Raw genomic sequence first — 12,705 nt, 5'->3', positions numbered from 1 at the left:
ATGCTAGTTATCCTGAAAAACTACAAAATGAAAATGAAGCTAATCTTACTCGAGAATCTTCTCCAGAAAGTGAAATGCCTGATTTGTGCATGTATGACGAAACAAAAAACTCTTTACCTGAAACCTGTGTGAAAAGGAAATCAGATAATGAAGAGTATAAACAGGAAGAAGAAGAAAAGTGTGAGTTACCTTCCTTTGATTCTTGTAGAAACTTGGAAACAGATTCATCTCCAAGCAACACAAATGAAAAAATGATACCCAAACTCGTCATAAAGAAGACTGATGCTTCAATTCCTAAAACAGAATACTTATTGGATTCTACACAATCCGAAAATCTTTCTGATAAATATAATACAAAGTTATTACCTGGTTTGCGGCCAAAAATACCTAAAATGATAATCGTGAAAAGCAGATCACGTTCAGCAACTCCTACTACTGAAATCTTGGAAAAAAATAAATCTGAAAAGTCTCGAAGCTTTTCGTCAGAGCATAATGATACTAGCATGGATGTAGATAATAGCGATTCTGAATCATATACATTAAAATACAAAAACTACGAAAGCAAAGTTCCAAAAGTGAAAATAAAGTTGGACAACATTTTTTCTAAGGATTTGAAGGTTTATGTGAAACGAAAAGCTACTAAAAAGAACGTCTCAAGAAGTAAAGTAAAAAGAATTAAAATTCCAGAAAACAGGAATTCCTCAATAAAGTATGGAACAGAAGACAGTTCAGAGGCAGAAATTAGTGGTTCTGATGATGATGAAGCTGAGAAAATACCGAAATTAAAATTAAAGAAGCAAGATGAGGACATGATTTTATCGTTAGAAAGAACCAAGGAAAATGATACAAATACTTCAAAAACACTTATCAAGAAATCTAAAAAATCCAAAGAAGAAGGCGTTAAACACTTTAATGATGATGAAATAAGAAAAAAATGTCCGCAATATATTACTGCAAAAATTCCTAAAGTGATAATAAAAAGAATACAAGTTGGCGCAGAATTTAAATGCGAAATTAGTAAGAATAAAAAGTTTTCTAATATTGATGCATCAAAGTGGCAACCGAAAGTTCAATTAGAAAGACTGAAGATTCTAGACCACATTGCGAAAGATACAAAGGAACCAGAACTCTTGTTAAGTGATAAATTACATGTCGAACATGATATTAATAAAAACGATTCAGATTATAACGATAGAGTTAAATTATGTAGATCTAATTCAGTATCCAATTTATCGACTATTAAATATAAGCAGAGAAGATTTTCTGATCCTGATTACACGAAAATAGATGTGAAATCAACTTTAACTGATATTGATTTAAAAGATAATAAAAGTAAACCACCGAATGCTAATGAAGTAAATAATCTTAAAATAATCGATGATGAGAATAGAAACTTAAAAAGAAAAGTTGATTCTTCGGACGAAAGCCAAACTACTATAGAACTTCTACCAGCATCTCCTGATAGCAGTGACATTGACAATGAATCAAAGAACCGTGAATTTGAAAGTATATCTAGAATGCACTTAGATGATGCCATACCAACTCAATTGGAGCTGGAATTAGATCTCATTGATCTCAGAAATACCCAACATTCAGATGCGCTTACGCCAAAAATTAATATGTTAAACTACGCAAATATTGATAAATATGAGCATGCATCACATTCTAAAAACGAATGTGTAGACACTGGAACATCAAAAACATTTTTCAATGATTTACAATGCTCTCCGCAAAGTGCCTTTAATAAAAACAAAGTGCAAAGTCCAGAAAAGAAATCAAACGATTATTTTTATTGCAATGACTTATTAGTTAAGGAAGTCTTAGCTGCTAAGGAAACACTGAAGAAATGTCTATCTCAATCTGAAAATGAAAATAAGGAGAAAAGGGTATCAAGACCTAAAACTGTAGCAGAAAAGAAACAGGGTTTAAGTTTTAGTTTTCAAAATCTCGAAAAATCATGTTATAAATCGGAAGATAAGAAATTTACAAGCACAGGAAAGAAAGAATATAAATCTGTTCAGCAACTGGATATTAAAGAAGTTGAAGAAAACCATACCAAACAAGATGAACATTCTTCTAAGGGACAACAATTAAAATGGGAAGAGTCACAAGAAGAAACATCTTACAACTGTCCTACACGTTCTACGTGTAGATCTACCAGCGTACCTGAGTTAGCTACAATTTCTTTAAAAGCAAACAAAAAAAAAAAAAAAAAAAAAATTCAGTCAAATTGCTATCAGCAAAGAATCTTTGAACATAGAAACTAATACGCTCAATCCCTCGAACAATCTGGATACCCTACAGGATACATAGAAACTTACAAAAAAAAAAAAAAAATCAGAAAAGAAAACAATAAATAGTATTCAAGATCAAAGACCGAATGATAGTTCAAGCGAAACAAAGACAAAAGAAGATAATATGCCATTATTAGTGCCAGAGTTTGCTTTAAATTTTGATTCTAAGTCGGATAGAGACAGTTCTAGATCACCACCTGTTATTACCAATCAGGAAGAAAGTGACAATGCAGTAGAAAATACGAAAGATACAAAGAATAAAGTGATAACTCCAATCGAGAAAATAGAAGAGAATATTAAACATTCCTATAAAGACTGTGAAATGACTATAGGTGATATTATAACACAACTGGCTTACCATGAAAAGGCAACAATAAAGCATAGAAGATATACAAGAAACGTATTTATACCATAACGAAGTAAGGATAATTGTAGGAATAGATATAAAACCATACGTAAAACTAGATGAGAACATTGTAGAACACTATTCGAGAATTAAAAATATATGCGAACAAGAAAATTGTACACAAAGTTTAGAAATCCAAAGCATACTTTCTAGACTTAACATACTGAAAACAAAAATAATTCATTTAAAATCTTGGTTACACATGAGAACTAAAAGAGGAGTTTTAAACTTTGTAGGAAGTATTTCCAAAACACTATTCGGTACATTAGACGAGGACGATTTAAATTTAGTTAATGAAAACAAAGACAAACTATTCGATCGGCAGAATACAATGAACCTCATACTACAGAACCAAACAGCGATCATAAAAACAATCTTAAATTATGAAGTACAAAACTCGCAAAATTTACTCAAGAAGCACATAAGGAATTCTAATCAAATCACAACACAGATAATGGCATTAGAAGCAGTAGTATTCGAAAGTATAGAACAAATAGACACACTTAACACAGCTATACTGATAGAAAAAAAAAGGAATAGTTCACCCAGACATTCTTACCAACGAAGTATTTTTAGATGGATACATTAGAATATTAAAAGAAAATAAATTACAATCAATTATAGAACCAACAGAAGGTAAAAATTGTTACACTGACAAGGGAACATATTCAAGTGCGAATTTCCGATTTTGATGAAACTTATGTGACATATAGTTCTTTGAAAAATATTTGACACGTATTTTTTTTTATCGGCAACCATCCACTTTGAAGGGGTGAAAACAGCCCTCAAAGTTGGGGGTCAAAACCATATTTTTTGAAATACCTCGGAAACCAGAGGTCGAAAAAATTTGAATTTTTTTTTAAATTGTGTGTTTTTCAATGAGAAATGTAGTCGCGCAAGAAAAATTTAACAAAAGTCTTTTGTTTAAACAATATATTGAAAATTTGATTTTTTTTTGCAGTTTCTCTTATTTATTGTTAGTTCATTTTAATGTAAACTTGGGTGTGTGATCTTTGATCAAAATTAGGGTTTACATGTTTCAGGATTTTTTTTTTTTTTGCCATTTAACAATAATTATGCATTATGGAAGATAGTCTTGCATCTGCCGTGCGTAGGAAGGAATTGTGGCTTGTTTTATCGAAATATAAGTATTTACTATAAACGTGTATAGTATTTTAAACAATACCACTGGGTTATGTGTCGTTTATTGTTTTATTAGTAGCTAAAGAAGGTGGCGCAGGTAGCAGCGTGACGCGGTGCTAATTACCGCGGCGGAGTAAGGGTACCGACTTTTATAGCCAATTCGCCTGTGAATTTCTGCAATCGTTGGGCCTTCGGTCAAAATATCCCTGCAGCCTTTTTAAACTGTGAATCCTCGAACCTGGAGTTTCCCTCGTCATTTATGGTAGCTCTAAAAAGAGCTGATTTTGAAAGAAGTGCTGTCCACAAAGATTATTCTACATAATTCTGGCAATATTGATGTCCTGTGATTGTTGGGCCTTCGGTCAAAATATCCCTGCAGCCTTTTTAAACTATGAATCCTCGAACCTGGAGTTTCCCTCGTCATTTATGGTAGCTCTGAAAAGAGCTGATTTTGAAAGAAGTGGTGTCCACAAAGATTATTCTACATAATTCTGGCAATAATGATACTCGATGATAAAATGAGAAAAACATAAATGTTCTTTGCACCAAGAACATTTCAGTACGACTACATTTGAACAATGGAAACACGTTAAACCATCTAATTTTGTAAAGCAGAACTCTACGGGATTTTCAAATTCTCCTGGCCGTTCTTCTATATATCCACTGCGGAACCAAGCATATTGAAACAGCCGTTTATAACGCGCAGCTGATAATTGGTTGTGGATTAATGACTGTAATTTAATAATATTATTTCTTGCGTGTAGATTAAAATCAATATTTAACAATATTGCAAGATCGGAAAGTTTTCTTGCAAAATTCTTCCAAATGCGGAATCCATACACGTCAAGTGGTTGGATTAATGGCGTCGTATTTTTTGGTATCGTCAATACCTCTAATTGTTTGTCTTCTGGCAGGGCGTTACGTATGATCTCGTCGTTGTATCCATTCCACGAGTCAAGAAGTAAAACAGAATTTTCTGGAGCAGATGGGAGAAATACTTCAATCAACCACGTTCTAAATAACTCCTTCGTTAGTTTTCCCGATGTGGAAGCTTCAATATGTACATTAGGTGCCGTGAACACACTTCTTCGTACACGAGGTCCTAACTGCCCTTTGACTTCTTTCAAAACAATATATAATGGCGATAGCAACTGTCCGTCAGCTGAAATTGTGGGCTGGATAGTGTAGCTGTGCGTTGTTGAAGATATCGATTGGACAAGAGCACCCGTTTCTTTTTCACCTTTGTGTGAAAGTGTTCGACCAGAGTGCAATTCCAACTGGAACCCACTTTGATCACTGTTGAAAATATTGCTTGCGCCATAATTTTCAAAATACCCTTTCACATGATGCACAAAATCTTCTGCTGCTGCGGTCAAATCTGTTAAATGGTTAGTATGATGGCGGGTAACGAGTTTCGTCGTTTTTCTCGATACTATATTATAGTTTTCTTTAAACTTCCACAACCAAAAGGACGATGCCTGGAATCCTTCTAAATTTATTGATAAATTTTCGTGCATTGCCCACCGTCTCAAATCTACGTCGTGTACCAAAATTTTATTATTTCTCGCTACAATAAATTTTTCAAGTGTAGCATGTGCAATTGCTGTAAGTTTATCGTAACGAGATCCGCCTGTATTAATTTGCTCTTCCCATCTGTATAAATCTGATTTTCTCTTCAATTTCTTGTATTTGTTCTTCACAGTTTCGAAGTTTAGTGGTCTTTTTCTTCCACTCTTCCAAAAATCTACAGCTTTCTTCTTATAATCTAAATCAATGCCTCCAAATTCTATTTCTTCTGGACTCTCGTCTGGAGAACTTGAAGACGACGGTTTAGATGTTGACGCTGATTCCAAATCTTCTTCATCTTCGGGAACATTAAATGAAGTCGGTTCGTCTGTTAGGTCATCGAATATTAATTCCTGTTGCGTTTCGAAATTCATGTACCCTGCTTCTCTGTAGCTATTAATCAGGTCTATAATTATGTTTGCCAGTTCAATTTCCTTTCCATTCGTGGGTGTTCCCTCGTTATTGTTACTGCTATATGTTGCCATCAAAATATTTATAACGTTCACCGGATTGACCTTCATGTTTGTAAAAACGAATCTAACAATACAAATAAACAATAAGCAAAAGCAAAATTAATATAATGTTCGAACTTTATTATTGCCAGAAATTATTTGATATATGTGGCACCGTTTTAAAAATCCGAAAGAAGTAGCCTTAACTTCTTGATATGTACGTTGCTTTACAAACCGTAATGCAGAAAGACTAATAGCACATACAGCAAAGTGCCCATATTTATACATTCTGAAGACTGTTTTACGTTTCCCCCTCTCTCACTCTAACAACCAATGGAATTGTTTGAAAATATTTGGGTCCTTCTTAAATGCTGTATATAACCGAGGTAAAACTGATGTGCGGCATTGGCACCAGCTCTTTTCAGAGCTACCATAAATGACGAGGGAAACTCCAGGTTCGAGGATTCATAGTTTAAAAAGGCTGCAGGGATATTTTGACCGAAGGCCCAACAATCACAGGACATCAATATTGCCAGAATTATGTAGAATAATCTTTGTGGACAGCACTTCTTTCAAAATCAGCTCTTTTTAGAGCTACCATAAATGACGAGGGAAACTCCAGGTTCGAGGATTCACAGTTTAAAAAGGCTGCAGGGATATTTTGACCGAAGGCCCAACGATTGCAGAAATTCACAGGCGAATTGGCTATAAAAGTCGGTACCCTTACTCCGCCGCGGTAATTAGCACCGCGTCACGCTGCTACCTGCGCCACCTTCTTTAGCTACTAATAAAACAATAAACGACACATAACCCAGTGGTATTGTTTAAAATACTATACACGTTTATAGTAAATACTTATATTTCGATAAAACAAGCCACAATTCCTTCCTACGCACGGCAGATGCAAGACTATCTTCCATAATGCATAATTATTGTTAAATGGCAAAAAAAAAAAAAATCCTGAAACATGTAAACCCTAATTTTGATCAAAGATCACACACCCAAGTTTACATTAAAATGAACTAACAATAAATAAGAGAAACTGCAAAAAAAAATCAAATTTTCAATATATTGTTTAAACAAAAGACTTTTGTTAAATTTTTCTTGCGCGACTACATTTCTCATTGAAAAACACACAATTTAAAAAAAAATTCAAATTTTTTCGACCTCTGGTTTCCGAGGTATTTCAAAAAATATGGTTTTGACCCCCAACTTTGAGGGCTGTTTTCACCCCTTCAAAGTGGATGGTTGCCGATAAAAAAAAATACGTGTCAAATATTTTTCAAAGAACTATATGTCACATAAGTTTCATCAAAATCGGAAATTCGCACTTGAATATGTTCCCTTGTGAGGTATCCGAAGTCAGAACCATAGAAGCCACCGCACCGGTACCATACAACAGCAGTCCTCCACCGAGTTACGACCTACCACCACAATTCAGGTTACAAGAAATGAACGACATCGAACTAGACATCGCACCTGTCAGGAGAAAACGAGTTCGTTTCGGAGCAACGAAAGTCTAATGAGGGGGGAATGTCACGGCCCGATAAGACCAAGACAACAACCCTCGCAACACGTCACCAGGCCCAAGTTCACGACTGATTCAGCACCCGACAACTTTGAACCATTAAACAGTCCCAAACCTTTGTACCCCAAAGAAGATTACCCATTAATATATAAGACCCCAAACCCGTGTACCCAGCAGTCGACGATCACCTCTGCTACGGCACGTCTCGCCGATCCAACTTTCAAAATAAAAAGCAAGTTCAAATTCCCGAAATCTTCGAGTATTCAATCGCGAAAGTGAAATACGGCGTTCCTTCGCGAAACCAGCCATTTCACCGTAACACTATCGCAACCGACCGTTCAATCTGATTGCTAGTTTGCTAACGAATGAATGCGTTTCTCGCTGCAACATGGCCAGGGCCTTTCCCAAATACATTGACCGAAGTTAAATGTTTATACTTTCTGTCGCCGCTAGTCTAATATCCAGAGTTTGTTTAGACAAAGTCGAGAAAGATCCCGAATAGGTACCAGAAATGCTATAGGTAGTCTGTTACTACGAACTTTTTAATCTTGCATACAGTTCAATAACATTGCGTAAGACGTAAGAGCTACACGATTATTTTTCATGCAATAACTTTGTCGCATTAATGTTATTATAATATAAATATATGTCGATTAAGTGACAAACACGAATTCAAAGTAAATTAAAAGTAAACATTTTACTTCGCATCATATTCGGGAACAAATATTTTTCCATGATAAACATAAAATATTTCCTGCATAGTTAAAAAAAAAATTCTATTTCTAATATTACATAAAGATTCATTTTATAATGAGAAAAAATATTTTGTTCATAATATTAAACAAATATTATTTGTATATTAGGAAAAAATATTCTACTTCTAATATTTCATAAAGATTTGTTTTATAAGGAGAAAAAAATATTTTTTTCCTGATATTAAATAAATATTATTTGTATATTAGGAAAAAATATTCTACTTCTAATATGAAATAAAGATTTATTTAATATTTAGAAAAAAATATTTTTCTCGTAACATGAAATACATATTTCCTGAATATTTAAAAAGAAATATTTTTTACTTAATATAAAATAAATATTGTATGTATGTTCGAATATTAAAAAAGATTGAATCTCTTTTTAATATTATATGAATGTGTATACAATATTTTGTGCTACTAGGGGTCTCTTTATTTTCCGAGATATTTGCAAAAAATTGTCAGAGTCACCATTGCGCATTCTGCCTATTTTGAATGACCGAATTTGTTCTTTAGGTCGGGGGAGGGTTCTTTTTGGTTAAAATTTACAAGGGCATTTTTATTATCCACCCTATGAAATTATTGAGTCGAAGTGGTCAATGTTCATTCACTTTGCAATCAAATTCGCAGAAGTAATCTATTCATGATCACTATAAGTTGTTTCTATACTATATGTATCGATTGCCAAAATGATTCCTTCAAATATCTCGATGCTTTAAATTTGACTGTGAGTTCGGACCTGACATGAGTATAGAATTGCCGCGAGTGGAAATACTGGAACATTTCGGCGAGAAAAAAAACGTAGATAAAACGAAAATATGTGCCCATAATTATGAAAGTGGTCTATGTCAAAATTAAAAAAAAAAGAGTTTATCAGTTATTTCACACCACATTATTTTAAACTAAATTTATTCAATGTAATTTTTACGATATCGTAAAAAATGAACCATTGGATAGTGGTTGTAATTTCAACATTATATGGAATTCGTTTAGTGTTAATTACACTGTCCAACACCAAAATTGTTTTGCAATACCTGTTGGGTGATTCTTATACACTTTGTCGTCCTAAAACCGAATCTGAAAGTAGAATTGCTCCATCACGCAACGTTTTCGAAAAATTTTGGTTTTTGTAAAAATGCCCGATTTTGATTGAAAATAATGTGTTACGCAAAAACCAAACACGCGAGAAAGTTCAAGTTTGAGTCAAGAGATAGAGGAGACTCTCCTCTACATATCCATATAGCCAATTAAATGGTTGTTAAAGTTTGAAAATGTGCCGACGCGGGTACTTTGTACGCTCTATTTTTGTATTTATGTGAAAAATCCTTTATCTAGCAGGAATTTACTATACAGGAATGCATTCTACAGACATTTCTGGTAAAGAAACGATTCACGAAAAGTATTTGGTTCCCTTAGTATACGAGAAGATTAAAAAAATAGTCATTGACAGCTTGTGCGCGATGCGTTCGCGCCAAACTGTCATTGCAGCCTTTTCACGACTCGCCAGGGCCGTCGCTATGCGTAGTCGACGTTGGTACCACTCAAGTATGTCTTTGCTTGCTGATCCATATCGTTATTGAATTCATTGTATTGCCATTGTGTGTATATCCGGGACGATCCATACCAGCTTATGATCGTAGTACAGCTTCTCAAAAATATACAAATATTTTGTGCAAGTTTGTGCAACGCGGATGCCGGCTCCCACAACATTGATTCCCAATGTCGGTAGCTCGGTAACCTGACCCAGTGATGGTGGTCGTCTGTTTTTTAGCTTCAGACTGCTGTTTTCTAACAGCGGTTGTGTTGAGCCCAAAGTGGTGTATCATTATGGTCACTCAAGATTGGCTTAGAGATTAGTAATTTATAGTTAATTAATTATTAATTAATTCTTACATCGAAATCATTAGTAGAACGTCTCAGGTAGAGCTCCGGCGAGTCTAGTGGGTTCCTAAATTAATAGTTAGGGGGTGGTCAAAGCCGCTCGAATGGCGCTTAAACGACATTTGTTTCCAACATGCCATCAGGCGGCAAGATGGTTGGTTTGAAGTATTTGACAGAAGTCTTGTAGAAATAGGTTTCCGAAGTTCATCAGTCGACCGTTGTATTTTTCCCGATCTTGTGATTGCTACTGCAAACTTGGAAACAATGACCAGATTTAAAGGTTATTTAATAAATAAATTTAAAATGACGCATTTAACCGAAATTGGTTACTTTTTAGGAATAAAGATTGAACGTCATGAAAACAAAATAACCTTAGATCAAAGTGAATGTATTAAAACTATTTTAGAGAAATTTAATATGAATGAATGTAATCCCGTTAGTGCACCTTTGCCAAGCAAGCTAGATTATCAAGCTTTAAATTCTGAAGAAAAATTAGAAGCGCCATGCCGTAATCTGATCGTTTGTCTGATGTATGTAATGTTATGTACAATAGTGATGGGCCTTGAGCATGTTCAAGAGGTATCGATTCCTTGTGACAAAGAATCATGGTATCACGAGCATATATGATTCTCAGTTGCTCAGAAGCCTCGATCAATTCTGTATATAACAGTGATTCTGTTTCTTACACTTCTGTCACAGTTTCCAACATGCCATCAAAATGTTTTTGTTTTTTCTGTCTTTCTTTCGCTGTAACTTATACATGTACATCTTAAATTACAATTTTGTCGTTTTTCTGTCGTCTTCAATGTTTGTAAATAGTACTTACAAAATATATTTACTAAATACTGTAGGACAAGATATATGTACAATCATACAAGATATACAAACTGATATTCAATCACATGTAAAAGTGGTGTATCTGGAGATGCAGTGCTTACTTACTGCTACTTATATAATTAATTTGACCCCGACTAAAGCTTTGAAAGAAAATGAAACTCCATTCGAATTGTGGCACGGAAAAAGGCCTAAATTAAGGTACTTAAAAATCTCTGGTTCAGCCGTTTATGTTCATAATAAAGTTAGAAAAACCAAATTCGATGAAAAATCATGGAAAGGAATTTTACTTGGCTATGAATCGAATGGTTATAAGGTGTGGGATGTGGAAAATTAAAAATACGTTGTAGCTAGAGACGTAATTGTAGACGAAGCGAATTTCTTAAAAGCTCGACCCGGAACAAGACCTGTAAAGGTTGATGGAAACATCTATAATAAAACTGATGCATCTAACAAAAGGTCAAAATCAGTGGAAATATGATGAATTGTTTTATAAATCTGATAACGATAAGCCACAGATGTATTGAAGTCGACTGTAGAAGTAAATTCGGAAGGAAAGTTAAATGAAAACCCAAATAAAATTGTAAAAGAAACAAATATGAACGGTGAACCTTCTTCTCAAAATGATAACGATGAAATAATAAAGGAAATCGAACCTAGAACCATATTTATCCAGACTTTCCTTTAGGATGTATCGTGGAACATTTGTTAATTTCTTTTTTAATTTAAGAGTTGCATTGCTAAATTTAATTTTCTGTGAATAATTAACAATAATTTGGATTTTTGTAAAAAATTTTGCCATTTGTTACAGTGCGGAATTCGCCACAGTCACAGTGGGGAATTTACTGGAAAAGTTCAATATTCGTGTATATCAAAATATGAAATACATTTCTTTTTCAGAACATGCGTATTAGAATGGAAATTGTTATTAATAATCATATAGTAATAATTTTTATGCATAATACAATTTTGCAATAATTATATATCAATTATTTACATTTCGAAAAGAGCGAGGGGGGGGGGCAAGCCTTATTAAACGTCATTTCTATATAACACTTAAAAAGTTACATACCTTCATCGCTTCCGACACCTCTCAGATGACGGATCACTCATCACTTATCACTACTGTGAAATCTCTTTGTATAGCAGTGCCATCCTTGCGTTTCCAAGTCAGTGGAAAATAAAAAGTGTATTCATGTCAATAAAAAGAACGGCGGGACTGATATACAAAGAGATTTCACTGTAGTTTCAATAGATAAAAAGATTTTTACTTCACCCTTCTACGGCTTAGGCAAGACTAACTCGCAAGTTTCGTTAGCCGGATAACCTGATCCAGTGATGGTGTAATCGTGGGTCGTCTGTTTTTTAGCTTCAGACTGCTGTTATCTAACAGCGGTTGTATTGATCCCAAAGTGGTGTATCATTATGGCCATTCAAGATAGGCTTGAAGATTAGTAATTGATAATTAATTATTTATTAATTAATCCTTACATCGAAATCTGACAGGAGATTCGGGATAATAAAACAATTGTATTATTATCACACTTTGATTAACTATATTAATGTTTAAGTATACATATTACATGTGTATCACACGACAGCGTGAAGGAGACTACATTCATCTGAACAAAGGAACAACAGAACCGTTACAATTACGCGACACGCACGCACCCAGCAACTACACATAGGTACATGTCGATAATACAGAGCCCATGTATAGTACTGATTGTCTTACATCTTCTTACACCCCTCCTATCGACATGTGTCATCTTACATTGCTTCCAAACACAAATACAATTTAACTTAAATTTAACATTCTTATACATTGTTCGTGTTTGCATTTTGT

Source organism: Halictus rubicundus, unplaced genomic scaffold (genome assembly GCF_050948215.1).
Source record: "Halictus rubicundus isolate RS-2024b unplaced genomic scaffold, iyHalRubi1_principal scaffold0292, whole genome shotgun sequence".
NCBI lineage: Eukaryota > Metazoa > Arthropoda > Insecta > Hymenoptera > Halictidae > Halictus > Halictus rubicundus.
This window is presented reverse-complemented; position numbering follows the sequence as displayed.